This window comes from Eptesicus fuscus, chromosome 9 (assembly GCF_027574615.1).
Source record: "Eptesicus fuscus isolate TK198812 chromosome 9, DD_ASM_mEF_20220401, whole genome shotgun sequence".
Classification (NCBI taxonomy): Eukaryota; Metazoa; Chordata; class Mammalia; order Chiroptera; family Vespertilionidae; genus Eptesicus; species Eptesicus fuscus.
Window position 1 is genome coordinate 63,750,880 of NC_072481.1, and position 12,974 is coordinate 63,763,853.

The following is a 12,974-nucleotide window of genomic DNA, read 5'->3' on the forward strand; positions in this document are numbered from 1 at the left end:
TTTTTAATTATAGTTGTAATTTTCCATTCTAGAATTTCCTTATGGTTTTGTTTGTTTATAGTTTTTATTTCTCTGCTAAGATACCCTATCTGTTACCTCATTAAGCCCATGTATTCCTTTACTTATTTGAATACATTTTCCTTTCATTCTTTTAACATATTTATAATAGCTGCTTTAAAGTCTTTATCTGCTAAAACTAACATGTGAACAGTCTTGGGGTTAGTTTGTATTAACTGCTCTTCTCTTGACTGTGTAAGTTCTGTGCATGTGTAATAATTTGTGCTTGTATATAAAACTTTGTAGATGACTAATTGAGGAGACACTGGATTTTATTACCTTCTTTTGAAGAGAACTGATCTTTGTTCTAGAAGTAGTTTAATTGCTGGCTCATCAACTTGAACTTGAGTAGCATTGGTCTTACACTTTATTAGCATGGTTCTGCAGAAAGTACAAGGTGTTTTCAAAGTTCTTGTTACTTAACCATATTTCTCTCCAAAGCAGACAGAGTTTGGAGTTTTTGTTAAAGTTGATTTCAAGTAGGTCTTATTCTAGAGACCTTACCCATAAGGTGTGGTCTAACTGGTGTTTCAGCTGAATGACAAATTAACTCATTTTCTCCATTCAGATTGGGCTGGAATGCCAATGCACTTCAGCACTGCTTCAACTCCAGCCCACTGTGCCAAGGTAAAGAAATTGTCCCCAGACTGAGGGCGAGCGTGAGGCTCACCTTGTGAGCTTTCCTTCTCTCAGAGATTAGTTTGTGCTGCCTGTGGTCCAATGACTGAAAATGGTTGCTTCACATATTGTTTTGTTTTATAGCTGTTTATGGCAGGTTAGTCGGGTGCCAGTTATTCGGTCTCATCCAAAGCAGAAGACCTCCTCCACAGGTATAAAACGGCTTTACTTTTTGGCTTGGATGCCTTACATGGTGATGGCTCCATTAACTGCCATAGGAAATCTAGGAACAGGAGCAAATTTGGGAGAAATAATGATGATTCAGATTTCATTCATGTTGCAAAGCAAATGTGAGAGAGGCTGGTAGAGAACGTGGTAGTTTTATTCATTCATTAATACTTACATTTAAAATTGATCACCACTTGTGCATGCACAAGCCATTCCTTTCTATTATATTACCTTTAAATATACTCTTTAAAAATTTAAAGGTAAATATAAATAGCATTGATTTTAACTCTTCCTTGAGTTAATTTAGAATTCAAATCAAAGTTATAGAAAAAAAAGGGTTGTTTTTCAGAGTGACATGTTAAAAAATTGAAGGTTTTTTTTTTTTTAAGTGGGGAATGAGCATCTATTTAATCTTGTGATGAAATTATTTTTCTCTTTTTGTTCCACCCTGCATGAGTATTACCGCTCAGCTATGGTAGTCCAGACAAAATTCTGGGCCACACATGTGTTCTCATTGAAGTGAAACTCCTCCAATGTACCAACCACAAATATGAAATTAAGGTGCTGACACAACTGGGAGAACATGAGCAATAACAATGAATATATTTCGGTGTTTTTGTGGGCTAAATCAGGAATTAAAGTAAAAACACTCAGAGCCATCACTATTCCACTAGAGAAGTTTCAGCCTTACCTGTTATAGAATGAAAGGCAATGGTGATTAAATGTAAAATTCCTCTGGCAGGCATTCAAGGGTAGCCACTGTCAAACAGAAATCACACCATGTCATTTCCACATAAGTGTGTATGACAGCTTCCCATTTGCATCCAGTCCATATACAGCTGGTAGCTAAATTGGCTGAGACCTTGAACCAAAGGTTCACAGTGATTTGTATCCTCAGGCTTCCCTTCTAAATGTGTTAACGACTCATCCTCATCAGAAGGAACATTTGGTGCTGCAAGTTTCCCAATTTCGCTTTCCTTCTCCCTCCCCCACTACACTTTCTTTCCCTTCTTCTCCTGCCCTTCCTTGCTGGAGGCTAATTCCAGCATGTCGTAATAAATGCAAGAAGTTCATCAAAAGGTTGATGGGCTTCTATATTCAGCAGGGCTGAATACATGTTATTGCCTACTGGAATGGCCGAAGGCCTTTCCCCTTACCTGAAGATCTGCATATATTATTGCCTGTTACCAGACAGCTGAGGGCATTTTAATCTACATGTTATTGCCTCCTGCTGGCCAAACAGCTGAACAGCCGAGGGCATTTCCCCTAACCTGACAATGCCTACTGTATACTAAACCTTACCTTTGATATGTATATCTACTTTGCTATAGGGCAAAATGTGGGCCTAAAAAGAGCCCTGGGTGTGGAGATAGAGAGAATTTAGCTACAAAAGCTAAGCTTCCTCTGGCTCCCCCATGGATTACAAATTTATATTATACTAGAGGCCTGATGCATGAAATTCATGCAAGGGGCTTGGCCCTCGCAGCTGTGGCAGCTTGCCTCAGCCCTCACAGCCCCAGCTTCATTTGGAAGGTCATCCGGAAGGACACCTGGAAGGATGGCTGGTCTAATTAGCATATTATGCTTTTATTATTATAGATTTCTAGTCTCTTTATTAATTTACACACAGCCCCTTCTCCAGATTCCTGAACGCTTCAAAATGCTGGATATCACCCCGGCACTTCCTCCCTGCTCCTCCTACTTCCCACTATGACCTGTTTCTATCTCAGGTTCTACTCTTTGTACTATAAATGCATATTAATTTGAACTAATCTTGGCTGCATAATGACAGATAGTGCTATGGTTTGTTTTGAGAGTTATAGCAGAAGGTGAAATTCATAATGATTTAACATCCCTTAGCTAGCTTGGTGACCATTAGAGGGTAAACTGCTTCAAAGTCTGTATTTTATTTACTTATTTGCTTGTTTGCTTGCTTAATTAATATTCCTGGTGCCTAACTTGGTGCCTGACCCATGGAAAGTGGTGTGCTTGACAAATCTTTGCTATTGAATGAACAGCAGGAAAAGACACCTGCTCCAGTTACTTTGGCTTAAGAGGCTCTAATGAAAGGTGACATGTTGGTATTCCATCATCTTTGGTCCAAACTGTCTTCAAGTGCTCTCCAGACTTAGTGGAATGAATAGGCATTCTTTACCAAAGAACTGGATGTTGGCCGACCTTGAAACCTGCAGAACCCTGGCCTCATCACTTACTGCTTAGCTGTGTGACAATGGGCAAGCTATTACCATCTTGGGGCCTCCATATTTTCATTTGTAAAATACAGGTAATAGTTGTCCTTATTTCATAGGATTACTATGAATATTGAAAGATTACACATGTGCTGGGCACAATAAGATCTTAATCTATCATTATTACTACAATGATTATTTTTATTAAATAATTTTAAGGAGATAATAAGAATTATAACATTTATAAAAATGCCAACAGGTAACTTCATACATGCCAACAAGAAAGAACAAATACACATACTTTGGTTATTAACCAAAAATCTTATTACACACCAACTGATCCTTCTAGATTAAGATAATAAATTAGTTATTATGTAAGCAAAGATTTTAAAATATGTGTAGCCTATGCTCATGCCTAAAGTAATGTATAGGTATACTTATTTACTTGTTAACTGTAGTTGTCTGAATTTTGTCTCACCCAAAAGGTATGTTGAAATCCTAATTCCCAATACCTACAAACGTGACCTTATTTGGAAAGAGGGTTTTTGCAGATAGAATCAAGTCATGATGAGCATATTGGATTAGGATGGCCCTAAATCCAATAACTGGTGTCTGTAGATGAGAAAGGAGAGCGAGATTCAGATGCAGAGATTCAGACTCAGAGGGAAGAAGGACATGTGAAGATGAAGATAGAGACTGGAATGATGCAGCTGTAAGCCAGGGAACACGAAGGAACACCAGCCACCACAGAAGCTAGGAACAGGCAAAGAAGGATTCGTCCCTAGTCCTTCTCAGAGAGCATGGCCCTGCTGACAACGTGATTTTGGACTTGAAGTCTCAAGAAGAAAGAGAAAATAAATTGCTGTCACTTTAAGCCACAAAGGTTTTGGTACTCTGATATGACAACCCTTGGAAACGAATACAATAACTTACAGAAAAGGGGGGGGGGGGCATTTTTCCTCCATTTCTTAAGTTCATTGTAAAACAAAGCTTTAAAAATATCTTTAGTTGGCTTTTGTTTAAAAAAAATATGGTTTGTAGTCAGGAACTTCACACTTCATTTTGCTTTTTAAATTTTTTGGAGGGGAATGATATTTATAAATATGGAAATACAACTACAGGAAGAGGAGCTTTAAACATGGGGACATGTTTAAGTAATGTTACTGATCTTTAAGGAGTGTGAGTTACATTCTAATACTGTACAAGTTCTTTATAATGTTTTCCAGGAGACGAGGTTTTTGAACTCTATGTGCAGGAAACCATTACACGGGGGAAAATATTGCTTTATGGGTCTCTGGCTGGGACTTTTAAGTGTTATGTATGAGAAAACATTGAAACTGGGGGAAGGAAAGATGTTATAAGAAGTGATCTTGTATTATGTCCCTAAAGGCTGTATTCTGAGGAGTGTTAATAAATGTCCTTCAAATTCATTCTTATTCAATTGCTTTTGTTCACGTTGATTTTACTTGCATTTAAAAAGTTTCCTTTGGAGCTCTAGTCCGTTTGGCTCAGTGGATAGAGTGTTGGCCTGTGGACTGAAGGGTCCAGGTTTTGATTCAGGTCAAGAGCACATGCCTGGGTTGTGGACTTGATCCCCAGTAGGGGGCATGCAGGAGGCAGCCGATCAATCATCTCTCATCATTGATGTTTCTAGCACTCTCTCCCTCTCCTTTGCTCTCTGAAATGAATAAAAATATATATTTTTAAAAAGTTTCCTTTTGAGATAAAACCAAAATTTAAGCACAAAGATTTTCAACTAAAATCCAGCAGGGCCCTAACCGGTTTGGCTCAGTGGATAGAGCGTTGGCCTGTGGACTGAAAGGTCCCAGGTTTGATTCTGGTCAAGGGCATGTACCTTGGTTACGGGCACATCCCTAGTAGGAGGTGAGCAGGAGGCAGCTGATGGATGTTTCTCTCTCATCGATGTTCCTAACTCTCTATCCCTCTCCCTTCCTCTCTGTAAAAAAATCAATAAAATATATGTAAAATAAAAAAATAAAATAAAATAAAATCTAGCAGGGTTTTTTGAGATACCGCATTTCTATTAGGGTAGAGGACATACGATCAGCTCCCTAACTTATGACATGATGAATATACAACTAAAGTCATTAAGTAGTAGGGGCATCCAGGGGTGGGGAGCAGGCCGCATGGGAAAGAAGGAAGAGTTTGAAGTTACACAGAGTCCAGAGAACAATAGGACATTGGTCAATTCAGTTACGTTCATTTACCTTTTTGTTTTCTCAGCTATACAATCACGTCTTACCTCATGATTCTTGAAAGGATTATTTGAGTTAATATATACAAAGTAGTTAGAATAACTTCTAGCATTTATACTAGATCAACAAATATTTTTCTGCCTTCTTCTCCATTAAATCTTTAATATACATTTGAGACCACCTCTGTGCCTTTACATCTGGGAACTGGGGGAGAGGTTGGATGAAATTCTATGTTCATAGACTCAAGTTATGGTGTAATGACTAGGAAATTCCAGCATCAGCCTCAGCAGCATGGAACCTGTTAGATATCCTTTGGAAGGAGTAGAGGCTTTCCATCATCACTTCCAGTGCTTGGAATTTGCCTGGTTAGGTGTAATTACAGTGCTTGAAGGGGGTTTCAGCTCACTTTTGCATTTCCCACATTGTGCAAAGGAAAGAATACTGAATTGGGAGCAATAGCAAGCTGTTGGGACAAATCTCTCTAGTCTATTTGGTCCCTGATTCCTTCAACTGTGAGCAGGTGGGAATAGACTGATTTCCAAAACTATTTTAGATATATGTTAGCTAAGGTGCACTTTGGACTCGGAGACACTCATTGGTTTGAATCTCAGCTCCACTGCTTCATACTCAAAACCCCCATCAGTTTCCTTTCACTAGATCAGTGGTTATCAAACTATAGCATGAATCAGAATCACCTGTAAGGCTTGTTAAACACAGAGGTGGGGCCCCCACAGCTTCTGATTCCGTTCGTCTGGGGTGAGGGCCCAAGAATCGGTATGTCTAACAAGTGCCCAGGTGATGCTCCTGATCATACATTGAAAATCAATACTCTTTCATAGAATTGTTCACTTGAAACCTATATGATCTTATTAACCAGTGTCACCCCAATGCATTAAATAATAATAATATAGTAATATTAATAATAATAATAAAGAAAACCAATACTATGGGTCAGGAGTCAGCAAAATACAGCATATAGGCTTAATTGGGCCCACTGCTTGTTTTTATAAATAATGTTTTATTGGAACACATACATGCCCATTTGGTTTGCATATTTTCTGTCCATATCTGCTTTCACACTATACTGGCAGAGTTGAGTTGCTGAGTGACTGTATAGCCCACAAAGCCTAAACTAGTTACCCTGTGGCCCTCTACAGAAAGTTAGCAGATCTGTTCTAGACTGTAATGTGATTTTTGTAGTTTTGGGATTCTGACTATTTAAAATTTCGTTTCTTTCTGAGCCTAGATATCTTCCCAAATATTAGAAAACATGACCTCTGTAAGCTTGAAGACTTGATGGTGTTCTTGCTTAGCATAGTTATTAAGAGGTCTCTTGGGTTTGAACCCCAGCTCTACCACTTAGCTGTGTAGCTTAGATAAGTTCGCTTCTTATATGTTAAATGGGGATAATAATAGTACTTATCACATAGGTTATTGTGAGGAATTAAGGGAATTGTACATTTGAAGCATTCAGAAAAGTCTCTGACATATAGGAAACCCTCAGTAAGTATTCGCTACTACCATCACTATTATCATTAAAGAAAAAAGAACTTTCAGAGTGTTCTGTTCTCAGAAACATGTTTTCCCTTCCCAGGTTTTTCAAACTTTTTAATTAGTACATGAGATCATTAAGCATGTTCACTGTGTGTTTATGATAGCAATGCAGCCACTTACTCTAGTCTTAAAATATTTGATCACAAATCTTGCTATCTCTAATAATTATCAAAAGCAAAGAGAAAAAATAGCATTTTTATGGGAGTGACTCATTAGAATTAATAACAAAATTAATAAGATGGACCCTTTCCAAGTCCTTGCTTTTCTAACAGTCCTTTGTGGAGACTTAAAGGCTTTTCTAAAGTGGGAAGGAGATCAAAGGTCCTTTAAATTAAAAAAAAAAAAAAATGCAGCGTATCATACTGAGGAATCTCTGCGGTCAAGCTTAAAATTTTATCCTGAGTTGTTTGTTCTGAGTCTGAAGCTTTCCAGAAAAGTCTTAGGAAATAAGTTCTCTTTGGGTTCTGTCATAGGGCTGTTTTGCTTGTAGAACTTTACCTTCTAATAATATTTGAACTTGAAGCACCAAGCGCAGAAATGATGAAATACAGAGGCTTACTCCAGGACATGGACACAGTATCCGTTAGCTCCATTCTTTTTCCCATTTGGTCCACACTGTGATCTCCTTCTCACTCAACAGTCGGTCACCAATCATGCTTGTCTTGAACCTCTAACCGTGCATCAGTCTGAGTCAGGCAGCGCTAGATTCAAATCATAGTTTTCCTCCTAGAAGCTGTGGACCTCTATTTCCTCTTTTCTAAAATGGGATAATTGACTAATGTAGCTATTGTGAATATTGGGGATGAGCGCAAATGAGGAGCACTTTTTAGAATCCCTGATGCGTGTAAGGGCTTCACAAATGCTACATACTTGTCTTTCACCCACTCGTCATTGTTTGAACTATGTAATGCGACTTTGTAACCTGTCTTTACTTGGTCCTTTAAATATGGTTTCCCAGCACTTGCTTCACATGTACTAAAATTCTAACGATACAGAGATTAGTGTGGCCCCTGCGCAAGCATGACACGCAAATCTGTGAAGTGTTCCATGTATTTTTATATAAAACTTAATGAATATGAACAAACAATAAAAACAAAAACTCATAGACACAGACAATAGGGAGCTAATTGGCAGGGGGTGTGGGGGGTGAGTGCAGTATACAGATGATGTATCATAGAAATGTACACTTGAAACTTACATAATTCTATTAACCAATGTCACCCCAATCAATGTAATAAAAATAATAAATGGATTGGAAAACATGAAAAAAATACGATTTCCTAAATAAAAAGAATCTATTGTGTCCTTTAAGCTGAATTGTAGCCCTCACTTAGGGGGAACAGCCATCACTGAAAAAACTAGAAGCAGCTGGACTGGACATAGAGGCTCCTTTAAAAAGTGGTTCAGGGAGAGCTGGAGAGCGCCAAGAGGGCCAGAGGTACCACTTAGGCAGGATCCATTAACTGCTGCTTGGGAGCATTGAATTGCTGTGGGAGAAGCCTTGTGGTGTTAATGAGGCAGTTAACACTTGGGTTAAAAAATAGTAGCTAAATTCAAGTGGAAACAATTGGGATTGAAAGCCATGCGAATGGCCTGGGGCAGTTATAGGTGCAATTAAGATGAGCACACACATATATTTTAGGAAACTGAACTGCTACACTAGTGAGGGTACAAAACAAAAGTGTTGTTTTTTTTAAATGCCCTTTAACCATGCTATTACATGGATAATACAACATATAAATAGTATTAAATAATTTATTTTTATTAAAAAAAAACATGGTTGCGTGAAGAGCTTATTCCTGTATCCGTACAGTACTTCTTCTTCACTCTTGAAATAAATCCAACCATCTTACCAATACTTCCCCAGTCCCATATTTCCTGGAATTATGGCAAAACCTACATAGGCCTGTCCATCACTGCCATGGATCCAAAGGTGCAGAACAAAACCATGATCTGCACTTTTGTCTTGAGTCAAAACCAAAATCTAAGTCTTTTACTTAGACAATAAAACTCTCAGTTTAAACTTCAGTTCGTTCTACTTATCTGCTCTCAATCACATAGAACTTTTTCCCACTCCCCAAGCAGTGACCCTCTTTCTTGGTTCTTGGTTCTTGATTATAGAAATTGGCTTCATCTGTCCATCTCAAACACTGCAATGCCCTCAAAAGAGCAGCAGGAATTACCTTGAGTGCAGTATTCCTTTTATCATGGTGATGACTGAGAGGTGATCCGCTGAAGTCTTTATCTAGTAGAAAGACACATCTTTTTTGTTTTTTGTTTTTTTACACTGCAATCTGGTCTCAGTAAAACCTCACTAGCGCCTTCTAGAAACTTCATAATCACTTGTTGCTTAAATAAATTAATTAAAATGATTAAAACATAAAGTAATCCATTTTTCTCTTAAACAGGAAAGCTTTAAAATCTGAGGGCAAGTAGTACTTTGAATTAAATATCAACTTCATAGCCATTTTGTCATGTTGTTTTATAGATACTATCTTTGAAAGTTTCCAGTAACTGTCAAATAAATAGCCAGAACCTCTTAAAGGTGCTGAAGAGATGAATTAAGAATAAAGATTCAAATATGCTTTGTCTGCTAGAGAATTCGGTACTAACACTGGACAACTAATGGGTCTGGGCTGCCTGTCACTACTTGAGCCAATTAAGCAGAGACAGGGTTGAGTCATGTATGAGCATTTATTCCAATACTAGAGGCCTGATGCACGAAATTTGTGCAAGAGTAGGCCTTCCTTCCCCCAGCTGCTGGCACTGGCTCCCCTCTGGCAGCGGGGACCCGGGCTTCCCTGGCAGCCCTGACTTTGTCAGGAAGGTCATCCGGTCTAATTAGCATATTACGCTTTTATTATTATAGATTGCTGGCAATATGGGAGAGCAGCAGGTCATCCCCTGAAATCTGCTCTGCAACCCCCTATAAACCAGCTGCTTATATTGGGTAGAAGGACAAAGATTACATGCAGAAGTAGGCAAAAGGAATAAGAATGGGTATAAAAGTTACAGATAACAGGCAATTCGGGCTGGGGGGCAGAGGGAGAGCTGAGGGGTTGAAAAGGGTGGGGTTCCTCCAGGACTCCACAGTTTTCGGCAACAAGGTTGTTAATCTTTCCAAGAGAATAGGCAGTTCTCAGATAAGGAGGATAAACCACATTTCCAGGTTAACTCCCAGGCCCCAAGGCATACAACTCCCAGCCAGGTTAGAATGTGCTTTCTTTTTTTAAAAATATATACATTTTTTATTGATTTCAGAGAGGAAGGGAGAGGGGAAAGAGAGATAGAAATATCAATGATGAGAGAGAATCATTGAACGGCTGCCTCCTACATGCCCCCTACTGGGGATCGAGCCTGCAACCGAGGCATGTGCCCTTGACGGGAATTGAGCCCGGGACCCTTTAGTTTGCAGGCTGATGCTCTGTCCACTGAGCCAAACCGGCTAGGGCTAGAATGTGCTTTCTTTCATCAGAACAAAACAACCAGGTTAACAAAGAATGACTAATATTTCTTATAGCTAGAGATAGTCTCCACTAGTCTATTTCTCCCTCCTGCCCCTAATATTACTTTCAGACCAAGATTGTTTTAAACCCAATTATTCCTAATTTATTCCGAAATCTTTCTTCCTGAAAAGAGTTTATTTCAATTGGCTTATAATCAATGAGGCTGACAAGTAAATTAGCTTATTTATTGTTTAGATGTGTAAACATTTCTGAAACATAAGCAATGACAACAACAAACCGTTCAGAATTGTCTAACATCCTCAGGAATGGAGATAGGTGTCAAGGGGCAGTGGGTATGGATGTTGTGGCATCATCGGAGGAAGGAAGAAGGCACTGAGAAGCTGCTGAACAGGACTGATGGAGAAGTGCCCGTTCTTCTACCACCCATCCCTGCCTTGCATGGCTACTAATTCATAAAAGTCTTTTGGCCTTTCAAGATTAAAACATGGATGTTTAATTTCTCTGAAGAACTGGCTCAGTGGCAGAGAGGAGTTTATCAAGAGAGTCAATTACACAATGATCTTAGGACAATGTGTAAAAAGCATCCTGATGATTACAATGATGTCTTTGTTTTATGCCAGAGGATCTTAATTTTATTTGGCCTCCTTGATGCTGGCACTGAAATACACAAACAGCTGTTTTACATCAATGCTCATTTGGTACATTCCACACAGTCTATCAGTTGTGAAGTACAACCAATCAAATCCCCAATTTTTCAACAACCACAGGGCTAGATAAAATATGCTTTCCTAAGACAAAATGGTTTCAACTCTGCAGCCAGCAGTATTTTACACTAGCCATGTACCTTCCTCTCTGCCACGAAGATATTTTTTCCCATTGCCATTAGCACCCATGACTAATAATACCCTATGCCTAATTTCAGGCTGTGCACTGTCCTCATCTCAACTGTATTAGTTCACCCTAATCCTGTTTCCTTGAGTGAACATCACAGATGGCATCTTTTATAATTAGCATGTTGGTCATACAGATTTAGTATTGTTTAGTGGATGGTAGGATAGAATTTGTGTCGGGTGGCCCAAGTCTACTTCCTTTTCTCCTATCGACGCTCATAAAAATGTTATGTTTCTATTGTTTAACAAGCTGAAAAACGTTTTCCATAATATATATAAGTGAGTATATATCCGGAGGGGAAGATTTGACTATATAAATCCAAGATATCAATATTCTATAATGTATTTTGTATCTCATCAATATGCAGAAGCACAATATGCAAAATGTATATCATAACACAAAAAGGTAAAACATTTTTGAGAAACACTTACTGGTTTTCTGAGGAAAAAAAACTACTGCAGTTCATGTATAGGTAAGGTAGTAAAATACCTTATAAATGATTATCAAATACCATTTAATTTACAGTGAGTCAAATTTCTTTTAATACAAGTTAAACTCAAGAAATAAATTAATAAAATCTGTTAGGCATTAATTTTTCCAAATGGTGGTTAATTTGGCATGATGTGGATAATTTAACCCTGTAACAGAAATGAATAGAATTCCAAATAAATATATGATTTGTGAACTTGGCAATAGGCAGGGAATAAAGGTGACACTGACAAAAGTTAGCATAAATTAAGGTACATGGGAAAACAACTGAGACGAAGCAATCTTCCATTATTGAAGAAATGGCATACGAGCTGTAAGCCTAAGGGTGCCTCGTGTGTCACGCTTCTAAGGTGGAGAATCCTGACATCGCTGCCAGAGCACTTACTAGGACTAAACGATGACTAGTGACCCCTGCTTCATGGGAGAATAATATTCATCAGCTATTATTAGTGTTACTTGTGGACATACATCTTTCTTCCATTACTGAGTTCTTAGAAAAATAACTATCTAAACCAATTCCTCTGCAATAATGCAGTGTATGGTGTTTCCTAAATCTGCACCACATTCACTTCCACTCTGTTCTCGAAGTAATGCTGCCTCTGATCAAAGTGACCTGAGGAGCTCCCTCCGAATTAAAAATTCCAGTTCCCACTAACTGGACTCTGCTTTGGGCCCCTCCAGCAGTATCTGTTCCTCAGTGACCAGATTCCTATTTTGATCACAGTGCCTTAAAAGAGCTCTAGTCCCTCATTTGCATACCTGTGTTTAAGTACAGATATGTAAATGAGGGATTAATTGTTTTAAATCGTTCAGTCCAAACATGATTTAATTTCTCCTCTGATTGCTGGCATGTAAAGAAATGCTAGTGAACTTAGCTATAATCAACTTCAGGCTGCAAGCCAATTCTGAGATAGATTTCTGCAAATCAAAATCAACTGCAACATTGACTGGAATGAAGAAAAAGCATGGAAGTAGAGGTTAACATCATAAAAAGAACAGGAGAATCTCGGGGGGGAAGTACATCCTCCCACTTCTTTTCCTAAGATGCTTTCAAGATCTTTTTAGACTAGAAATCAGACCATTTCCCTGGTCTTGAGGTTCTATCTCATTAAGGCAAAGGGCACAGTGGACTCCCCATTCTAGAAGATTATATTGGCAAATACCAAGCTTTGATGATTGAGTATGTAGTGTGTGTGATAGACAATTTGAAATAGGCCCTAGAATCTCCAGTACTATAATTATTAGACTTATTTCCCCTGAAATTA

General features: G+C 38.5%; 1 pseudogene; it reads left to right on the forward strand.

Moving 5' to 3' along the window:
• The first annotated feature begins 7,821 nt into the window (after positions 1-7,821).
• LOC114230821 (U6 spliceosomal RNA) lies at positions 7,822-7,917 on the forward strand (annotated as a pseudogene).
• The last annotated feature ends 5,057 nt before the right edge of the window (positions 7,918-12,974 follow it).